This window comes from Nycticebus coucang, chromosome 11 (genome assembly GCF_027406575.1).
Source record: "Nycticebus coucang isolate mNycCou1 chromosome 11, mNycCou1.pri, whole genome shotgun sequence".
Classification (NCBI taxonomy): Eukaryota; Metazoa; Chordata; class Mammalia; order Primates; family Lorisidae; genus Nycticebus; species Nycticebus coucang.
The window spans coordinates 120,692,117-120,703,424 of NC_069790.1; the positions used below are offsets into that span (position 1 = coordinate 120,692,117).

The 11,308-nt window shown below is 37.1% G+C and overlaps 1 pseudogene; it reads right to left on the minus strand.

Moving 5' to 3' along the window:
• Positions 1 to 5,980: 5,980 nt before the first annotated feature.
• Positions 5,981 to 7,019, minus strand: LOC128598512 (spermine synthase-like; annotated as a pseudogene).
• Between the last annotated feature and the right edge of the window lie 4,289 nt (positions 7,020 to 11,308).

An 11,308-nucleotide genomic window follows, 5' to 3' on the forward strand; every position in this document is an offset into this window, starting at 1 on the left:
CAATTAATTTCAAATTCTTGACCTGGGCCAATCACCCAAGGACTATCCAAAGTGGTACCCTGGGTGTGTGGTTGTGGGAAGGTTCAATTTTCCTTTTCCAGTTGTTGCCCATGGGGGGCAGGGTGACTTAGTTCCTGGTATTTCTCCACAGATGAGAATTCAACCCACAGCTACTGACTCACTAGGATTGGACAGAGACCAGCTGAAAACAAGACAGAGCCACTTAGCCCCAGCACACCAAGAAGGTCCCCAGTGTCTCAGGCCATAGCACTGTATAGGTCTTTGGTAAAACTTTATGGGAAAAGGTAAAGCCCTCTTAGGCAAAAGGCTGGTTAATCCCTACTCCAGGAACCCCCAACCCAACTTCACCTTATCTGCTCATCTAGCCAAATGGTGTAAAATAATCATGGGGTGGAATCAGCAGAAAAACTCCGGCAATATGAATAATCAGAGTAGACCAACTCCCTCAAGGAATGACATGGCAGACACACCAGAAGATCCCATTCGTAAACAAATGGCTGAGGTGTCAGAAATCTAATTCAGAATTTGGATTGCAAATAAGATTAATAGAACGGAGGTAAGGCTGGAATTAGAAATTCAAGGAGCATTTCAAAAGTTGTCTCAAGAATTCAATGCATTCAAAGATAAAATCACCAAAGATTTCGACACGTTGAGATAAGAACTTGCAGCCCTCAAAGATCTGAGAAATACTGTAGAATCCCTCAGTAACAGAATGGAGCAGGCAGAAGAAAGAATTTCTGACATTGAAGACAAAGATTTTGAACACTTCCAAAAGCTCAAAGAGGAAGAAAAGTGGAGAACCAAAATGGACCATTTTCTCAGAGAGCTCTGGGATAATTCGAAGAAAACTAACATTCACCTTCTAGGAATTCCTGAAGGTGATGAGTTGCTTTGAAAGGCCCAGATGCTCTACTCCATGAGATAATCAAGGAGAACTTTCCAGACATGTCAAGAGATTCTGAAATTCAGATACCAGACAGTTTCAGAACCCCAGCACAACTCAATCTGAATAAGGCATCTCCCAGAGACATTATAATTAATTTTGCCAAAGTTAATATGAAGGAGAAAATTCTGTAAACAGCCAGACGTAAGAAAACCATAACCTACTAGGGAAGAATATCACAATGACTGCAGATATCTCTGCTGAAACCATTCAAGCTAGAAGAGGGTGGTCATCAACTTTTAATCTCCTAAAACAAAATAATTTTCAACCCCAGATCTTGTATCCAGCTAAACTGAGTTTCATTTATGATGAAGAAATTAAATACTTTACTGACATTCACATGTCGAAGAAATGTGCCACAACTAAACCAGCTCTCCAGGATATTCTCAGACTTATCCTCCATAATGACCAGCGCAATCCTCTACCACCAAAGTAAACTCACTCAGAAACTTTTGATCAAATTCCAATTTCCACAGTGGTGAAAGGATTAAAAATGTCCACTGGACTTCTGAAAGACTCAATACCCAAAATTCTACCAGGTTTATCAGTATTCTCAATTAATGTGAATGGTTTAAATTGTCCTCTAAAGAGGCACAAGTTGGCTGACTGGATACAAAAAATCCAGCCAGATATCTGCTGCATACAAGTATCTCATCTTACCTTAAAAGATAAATATAGACTCAGGGTGAAGGGATGGTCATCTATATTTCAGGAAAATGGAAATCAGAAAAAAAGCAGGTGCTGCAATTTTATTCACAGGTACAATAGGCTTTAAACCAACAAAAATAAGGAAAGATAAGAATGGTCACTTCATATTTGTTAAGGGTAACACTCAACATGATGAGATTTCAATTATTAACATTTATGCACCCAAACAGAATGTGCCTCAATTGATAAGAGAGACTCTAACAGACATGAGCAACTTTCCTCCAGCTCCATAATAGTCGAAGATTTTAACACTCCTTTGGCAGTGTTGCATAGATCCTCCAATAAGAAATTCAGCAAAGAAATTTTAGACTTAAACTTAACCATTCAACAATTGGATTTAACAGACATCTAAAGAACATGTAATCATAACAAAATTGAATACACATTCTTCTCATCAGCCCATGGAACATATTCCCAAATTGATCACATCTTAGGTCACAAGGCTAACCTCAGCAAATTTAAAAGAATAGAAATTGTTCCTTGCATCTTCTCGGACCATCATGGTATAAAAGTTGAGCTGAATAACAACAGGAATCTGCATATTCATACAAAAACATGGAAACGAAATAACCTTATGCTGAATGATAGCTGGGTCATAGATGAGATTAAGAAAGAAATTACCAAATTTTTGGAACAAAATTATAATGAAGACGTGAATTACCAGAACCTCTGGGCTACCACAAAGGCAGTCCCAAGAGGGAAATTGATGGCACTGCAAGCCTTCCTCAAGAGAATGGAAAGAGAAGAAGTTAACTTAATGGGACATCTCAAGCAACTGGAAGAGAAAGAACATTCCAATCCCAAACCCAGCAGAAGAAAAGAAATAACTAAAATTAGAGCAGAATTAAATGAAATTGAAAACAAAAGGATTATACAACAGATCAACAAATCAAAAAGTTGGTTTTTTGAAAAGGTCAATAAAATAGATAAACCTTTGGCTAACCTAACCAGGAAAAAAAGAGTAAAATCTCTAATTTCATCAAATAGAAATGTCAAAGACGAAAAAACAACAAACTCCTCAGAAATTCAAAAATCCTTAATGAATATTACAAGAAACTCTACTCTCAGAAATACAAAAATTTGAAGGAAATAGACTAATACTTGGAAGGACATCACCTTTCCAGACTTAGCCAGAAGGAAGTGGAAATGTTGAACAGACTTATATCAAGTTCTGAAATAGCATCAACTATACAAAATCTCCCTAAAACCAAAAGCCCGGGACCAGATGGCTTCACATGAAAATACTACCAAACGTTTAAAGAAGAACTAGTACCTATATTACTTTACCTTTTCCAAAATATAGAAAAAGATGGAATACTACCCAACACATTCAATGAAGCAAACATCACCTTGATCCCCAAACCAGGAAAAGACCCAACAAGAAAAGAACATCATAGACCAACATCACTAATGAATATTGATGCAAAAATATTCAACAAGATCCTAGCAAATAGAATCCAGCAACACATCAAACAAATTATAAACTATAACCAAGTGGGTTTTGTCCCAGGGTCTCAAGGCTGGTTCAATATACATAAAACTATAAATATAATTCATCACATAAGCAAAATGAAAAACAAAGACCATATGTTTCACTCAATTGATGCAGAAAAAGCTTTTCATAATATCTAGCATTCTTTCATGATCAGAACACTTTAAAAATAGATATAGAAGGGACATTTCTTAAACTGATAGAGGCCATCTATAGTAAACCCATAGCCAATATCATATTGAATGGAATTAAATTGAAATAATTTCCACTCAGATCAGGAACCAGGCAAGGTTTCCCATTGTCTCCACTGCTTTTCAACACTGTAATGGAAGTCTTAGCCATCACAATTAGGCAAGAAAAAATGATCAAGCCTATCCATATAGGGTCAAATGAGATCAAACTTTCACTCTTTGCAGATGATATGATTGTATACCTGGAAAACCTCAGTGATTCTACTACAAAACTCTTAGAAGTGATCAAGGAATACAGCAGCATCTCAGGTTACAAAATCAACATTCATAAATCTGTAGCCTTTATATATACTAACAATAGCCATGCTGAAAAACAGTCAAGGACTCCATTCTTTTCACAGTAGTGCCAAAGAAGATGGAATATTTGGGAGTTTACCTAACAAAGGATGTGAAAGATCTCTATAAAGAGAACTATGAAACTCTCAGAAAAGAAATAGCTGAAGATGTTAGCAAATGGAAAAACATACCATGCTCATGGCTGAGAAGAATCAACATCGTTAAAATGTCCATATTACCCAAAGCACTATACAATTTTAATATAATCCCTATTAAAGCTCCACTGTCATACTTTAAAGATCCCAAAAAAAATAATACTTCATTTTATATGGAATCAGGAAAAACTCAAATAGTTAGGACACTACTCGGAAATAAAAACAAATCAGGAGAAATCATGCTACCAGACCTTATATTATACTATAAATGAATAGTGATCAAAACTGCATGGTACTGGCACAAAAACAGAGAGGTAGATGTATGGAACAGAATAGATAACCAAGAGATGAATCCAGCTACTTACCATTATTTGATCTTTGACAAGCCAATAAAAAACATTCAATGGGGAAAAGATTCCCTATTTAACAAATGGTGCTAGGTGAACTGGCTGGCAACCTGTAGAAGACTGAAACTGGACCGACACCTTTCATCATTAACTAAGACAGACTCTCACTGGATTAAATATTTAAACTTAAAGTTTAATACTTAAACTTAAGACATGAAACTATAAAAATACTAGAAGAAAGTTCAGGGAAAACACTTGAAGAAATCAGCCTGGGTGAATATTTTACAAGGAAGACTCCCCAGGCAATTGAAGCAACACCAAAAATACATGACTGGGACCTGATCAAACTGAAAAGCTTCTGCACAGCCAAGAACACAGTAAGTAAAGCAAGCAAACATCCCTCAGAGTGAGAGAAGTTATTTTCAGGTTATGTCTCAGACAAAGGTTTAATAACCAGAATCCACAAAAAACTCCAACGTATTAGCAAGAAAAGAACAAGTGATCCCATCGCAGGCTGGGCAAGGGACTTGAAGAGAAACTTCTCTGAAGAAGACAGGCACATAGCCTACAGACACATGAAAAATGATCATCATCCTTAATCATCAGAGAAATGCAGATCAAAACCACTTTGAGATATCATCTAACCCTGGTAAGATTAGCCCACATCACATAATCCCAAAACCAGAGATGTTGGCATGGACGTGGAGAAAAAGGAACACTTCTACACTGCCAGTGGGAATGCAAACTAATACATTCCTTTTGGAAAGATGTTTGGAGATCACTTAGGGATCTAAAAATGGACCTACCATTCGATCCTACAATTCCTCTACTAGGTATATATATCCAGAAGACCAAAAATCACTTTATAACAACAATATTTGTACCAGAATGTTTATTGCAGACCAATTCATAATTGCTAAGTCATGGAAGAATCCCAAATGCCCATTGACCCACAAATGGATTAATAAATTGTGGTATATGTACACCATGGAATATTATGCAGCCTTTAAAAAGATGGAGATTTTACCTCTTTCATGTTTACATGGATGGAACTGGAACATATTCTTCTTAGCAAAGTATCTCAAGAATGGAAGAAAAGGTATCCAATGTACTCAGCCCTACTGTAAAACCAATTTATAGCTTTCATGTGAAAGCTAAAACCCGACTATAGCCCAAGAAGAAGAGGAAGGAAGAGAGGGAGGGGCAGAGAGGGGGGAGGATGGGTGGAGGAAGGGTATTGGTGGGACCACACCTTTGGTACATTTTGTAAGGGTACATGTTAAATTTACTAAGTGTGGAATATAAATGTCTTTTTTTATTTCTTTTGTAACTTTAACTGAAGCATTGCTATTCATTTTTTTAACTCTTATAAGCACCAAATTTTAATATCTAAGTGAATTTGGGGGGAAAGAGACACCATCAAGAACTTCCCTCCAGAATAAAACAATGATGTTCATTCCTCCAAACATCCAAATTGAAAGTCTACCAAAAACATAAATAAATAAATAAATAAAAGCCACACAGAAATAAGAACAAAAATCACATTCTAGGGGGTCAGTGCATTCAGCAGTCTTCGTTGTGTTAACTGCCCTTCAGCTGACTTTCAAAAAAATAACACCCTAGCTCATCAAAATATACATTTTTTATTTGCTTTCTTAAATTAAAAATAATAATTTAAAAAAAAAGTAAGGGATTCACAATCAATTGCCTGACTCGTTTCCATGTCATGTACAGCATACGGAGGTCAGGAAGGCTATTGCAGCACATGTGATTAGGGATATTCATCTTCAAGGTTTAGCTTTCTTCCAAACAGTGTAAAATACTCGCAATTCCAAACACGAAGGGACACAAACGATCTCCTTCGAGAATTCCACAGGACAATACAGGTGCCTGAGCTGTTCTTCTCAGAGCGACTGGGCTTCTGTCAGATTGGCACAGTTTCCCTGTGTAAAATACTTCCCATCCTGTTTCGATACTTTCACTGGGAGGTCAAGAATCGATCTGAGAAACTCCCATGTGGAATCTTCTTCCGGAGAGGTGGAGATTGGAACAGCCAGCAAATCATTAATCACATAATCAAACTCTCTCCCTTCTTTGGCGTACCTCCTAAGTACCAAAATACGGTCTTCTATTAGAACCTGATAGCAGTCTCCTTTAAGATTGTCTAAGACATCAGTATTTCTTACATCCATCAGTCACCATTTGGTCAATCTCTACAATGGTAACCATCTTTGTTTCAGTTCGACTATTTCACATACAATGTCCCCATCTCCACCTCCTAAAATCAGTACATCTTTGCCAGTGTAATCTTCTTTGCCACTACCCATGATGGCCCAGGTATATGGCAAATCACTCTCCACCAAATTAACATCCCCACTAAGGATAAGAATGTTTCCAAATTGCTTCGAGTGTAGAATTTTAATGTTCTGATAAGGTGAATCTTCATCATACACCACTTCATCTATGTCATATTCAACTAGGCACCCATCAGCAGTGGGCTAATATCTGTCGATGGCCCCTCTTCGAACTATGGATGATAATCGCTTTACTCGCCCAGCACCGTCCTGACTCAATTCTTTCATTCTTTCTTCAACTTTGTTCAAAAGCCTGTCAATTTCTTCTTTGCTCTGTGCATCCCTGTCATAACTCTGAAGGTCCAGCAGCACCAATCCATGTGGGTAAATTCTCAAATTGGCAAAGCTGCCGTTTTGCTGTGTAGGTTGCTAAGTAGCCATGGTCCTGCTAGGTATGCACCAACTCCGCCATCCCCTGCTCCTGGAAAATGGACTGGAGGACTTTCAGAATGGTTTCGCCATCAGCTTTGGCACCAAGTATGAAATCCAGCGTGCTGTGCTGCTGCCATAGTGAGGTGAGTCCCTGTGCCATGCCTAGGGAAGGCAACCATGGGAGACTGGGAGGCCCAGCGTGGGGGAGGCCAAGCCTAGGAGGTGGGACGGGCCTCTGGGAGAGACCCAGGATGAAGGGGCGGGGCCAGGCCCGCCTCCAGGAGGGAGAATCAAATATATAAATGTCTTAACACAATAACTAAGAAAATGCAGTGAAGGCTATGTTAACCAGTTTGATGAAAATACTTCAAATGGTATATATATATTTTTAATTAAATCATAGCTGTGTACATTAATGCAATCATGGGGTACCATGTGCTGATTTTATATACAATTTGAAATATTTTCATCAAACTGGTTAACATAGCCTTCCTGGGTATATAAAACGAGCACATTGTACCCCACGATTGCATTAATGTACACAGCTATGATTTAATTTTTAAAAATATATATATATGTATTTTTTATATATATATGCTGGTCCCAACCTGGGCTTATGCACTGAACTCCCACTGTTTAAGTCAGTGGTTCTCAACCTTCCTAATGCCACTACCCTTTAATACAGTTCCTCATGTTTGGTGACCCCCAACCATAAAATTATTTTCGTTGCTACTTCATAACTGTAATTTGCTACTGTTATGAATCGTAATGTGTTTTCCGATGGTCTTAGGCAACCCCTGTAAAAGGGTTGTTCCACCCCCAAAAAGGGTCACAACCTACAGGTTGAGAACCGCTGGACTTTAAGTGATCCAAAAACCTTAAAAAATAATTTAAAGATTTTCAAGATGGTAATGACCTCTGCCATCTGTCAGAAAAAATGCAAATTCCATCTGAAGAAATTCACCTTCAACTAAGGCCTCCAATGATTCCTAAAAGCATAGTTTTATAGAGAAACAACTGAGATTCCACATAAACTACAAACATAAAATTGAGATCATAAATTCTTCCGTTATTGTCATTTTTACCTGTAGGACACAAAATAAGCAATTTTAATATGTTTAAAGAAATTAAAAAGGGAATTAAGGTACTTGCAAAAATAAGAAAATATTAAAAATGATAAAATATTTTTTTAAATCCCAAAATTCTAGAAATGAAAAATCATAGTAATTCAAATAAAAACCTCAATAAACAGACTGGACACAGCTGCAAAGAAGTGAACTAGAGGATAAGTCTTTTTTTTTTTTTTTTTGTAGAGACAGAGTCTCCCTGTACCGCCCTCGGGTAGAGTGCCGTGGCGTCACACGGCTCGCAGCAACCTCTAACTCTTGGGCTTACGCGATTCTCTTGCCTCAGCCTCCCAAGCAGCTGGGACTACAGGCACCTGCCACAACACCCGGCTATTTTTTTGTTGCAGTTTGACTGGGGCTGGGTTTGAACCTGCCACCCTCGGCATATGGGGCCGGCACCCTACTCACTGAGCCTCAGGCGCTGTCTTAAGGAATGACCTCGAATGCAGATCAGATAGTAAAAAGGAGATGAAAAACAGAAATGTGAGACATTTAGATCTCTCGTATGTCCAGACAGAATTCCAAGAGTAATAAATAGAATGACAGAAAAGAAATATTCAAACACAATTGCTGAGAAATTCCTTGAATCAATAAAACCCAACAATTCTTAGAGGAAACAACAAATACAAAGCAAGATAAAATAAAAAGAAACCCTTATCTAAACCCATGAAAATTAAACTTCAGAAAACAAAGAGAATGTCTTAAAAGCATTCAAATTACATTAACCAAAAACATAAAGGAAAAATTACTTTCTGGTGAGGAATAAGTAAACTTAAAGGGCTATAAGACATTTGTATTGTTTGGAAGAGGTAAAGATATTGATTAAATTTAACCTTTATCAGCTCATTCATTTATATATTCAGTCAACTAACACTTAAACATTTAAATTTAGGTGGCACCCGTAGTTCAGTCAGCACCGGCCACATACACCTAGTGTGGCGGGTTCCAACCGGGCCCACACCTGCTAAACAACAATGACAACTGCAACCAAAAAATAGCCAGGTGTTGTGGCAGGCACCTGTAGTCCCAGCTGCTTGGGAGGCTGAGGCAAGAAAATTGCTAAAGCTGAACAGTTGGAGATTGCTGTGAGCTGTGATGTCACAGTGCTCTACCAAAGGTGACAGCTTGAGACTCTGTCTCAAAAAATTTTTTTTAATTTAAGCTAAGTGTTTTATTAAAAGTTCAAAGGTAATTACTAAAAGAATAAAAATGCTCATAAAATTTTAAATTTGTTTGGATAAAAATGTAGAATGAGAAAAAATTCAATCAGTGCAAAATAAGAAAACAGAGAAGATAGAAATACATTCATGCATCACTTAATGATATATTCTGAAAAAAATATGAAGTTTCATTATAGTGTGACCAGTACAGAGTACACAAAAGTAGATGGTGCAACCTACTACACATGTAGGCTACATAGTATGTCCTGTTGCCCTAGGCTACAAACTTGTACCGCGTGTTATTGTATTGAACACTGTAGTGTAGGCAATTGTAACACAATGCACACAGATTTGTACGGCGGCGTGTTATTGTATTGAACACTGTAGTGTAGGCAATTATAACACAATGCACACGAAAGTATCTGTTTATTTAGACATTGTAAATATACAGTAAAAATAAGGTCCAAATAGTAAAAAATAGTACACCTGTATAGGTCAGCTGTATTATAATCTCATGGAACCACTGTCCTACATTCATTTGGTCCATCACTGACTGAAAGAATTATGTGGCATCATAACTGTATTTTTAAAAGTGAAACAAATAGAAAGCATGGCTATGAATTAAGTTATATGAGTTATTGTAATAAATACAAATGGATAAAATAGTCCACTTAAATTACAAAAATAGACTGTATTCTTATAAAAACTCATCCATACGTTATTTACAGGAAACACATCTGAAACAAGAATACAGAAAGACTGTTTTTTCTTGCAGTTTGGCCAGGGTGGGGTTCGAACCTGCCACCCTCGGTACATGGGGCCGGCGCCATGCCCACTGAGCCACAGGCACCGCCCAACATTAAACATTTTTAAAAAATGAAAACTACAGACCAACATCCCTCAAAAAATGTCTAAAGAAGAAAGCCCATATTAACTGATGTAGAAAAACAATTTGATAAAATTCAATATAGATATATGATTTTGTTTCAAACTCTCGGCAAACTAGACATAGATATAAGGAAACTTTCTCAAACTGATAAAAGGCATTTACTGAAAACCTACAGTCCGATTATACCTGACAGTGGAAGACTGAATGCCTTAACCCTGAGATGGAGAACAAGAAAAGGATGCCTCCTCCCACCACTTTCTTTCACTATCGTGCTGGAAGTCCTAGCTAGCCTGTACAGCAAGGCAAAAAAAAAAAATAAAAGACGCAGATTAAGGGGCGGCACCTGTGGCTCAAAGGAGTAGGGCCCCAGCCCCATATGCTGGAGGTGGCGGGTTCAAACCCAGCCCTGGCCAAAAACCGCAAAAAAAAAAAAAGAGAGAGAGATGTAGATTAAAAAGGGAAAAGAAAAACTGACCCTATTTGTGGATGACAATAATTTCCCAGGTAGAAAATTCCAAGGAATTTTCACACACACACATAAAGTCCTAGAGCTAGTAAATGACTTATCAAGATCATTAGACACAAATCAACATTCAAAAATTAATTGTACTTCCAATTGTGCAATTGGAAACTGAAATTACAATACAATTTACAATAGCTCCAAAAAATGAAATACTTAGATATAAATCTAAAAAACTACTAACTAAAAACTATTTCAGGATTTATACCCTGAAAACTATAAAATGCTAATGAAAGTTATCAAAAAAAGACCTTGCTAATGGGGATATACACTGTGTTTACTGATTGGAAGACCAAGCACAGTAAAGATGTCCATTCTCCCCAAATATGTCTATAGGTTTAGCACAATTCAAATCAAAATCCCAGCATAAATTTTGTATATATAAACATATATGTACATAGTACACAAGCTGATTATAAAATGTATATGAAAAAGCAAATGAACTACAATCACTAGATTTTGAAGAAGAAGAACAAAATTCTAAGAATTATTCTGCATATTTTAGGAATTGCTAAAAAAGCTGCAACAATGAAGACATTGTGGTATTGATGGAAAGATACACACACAAATAAGTGGAACAGGATAAAAAGTTCTGAAACAGTCACATAAATACAACCAAGAGATTTTTGATAAAGGTACCAACACAATTCAAGGGACAAAGAATGGTCTTTCCAAGTAACGGTATTGAAACAA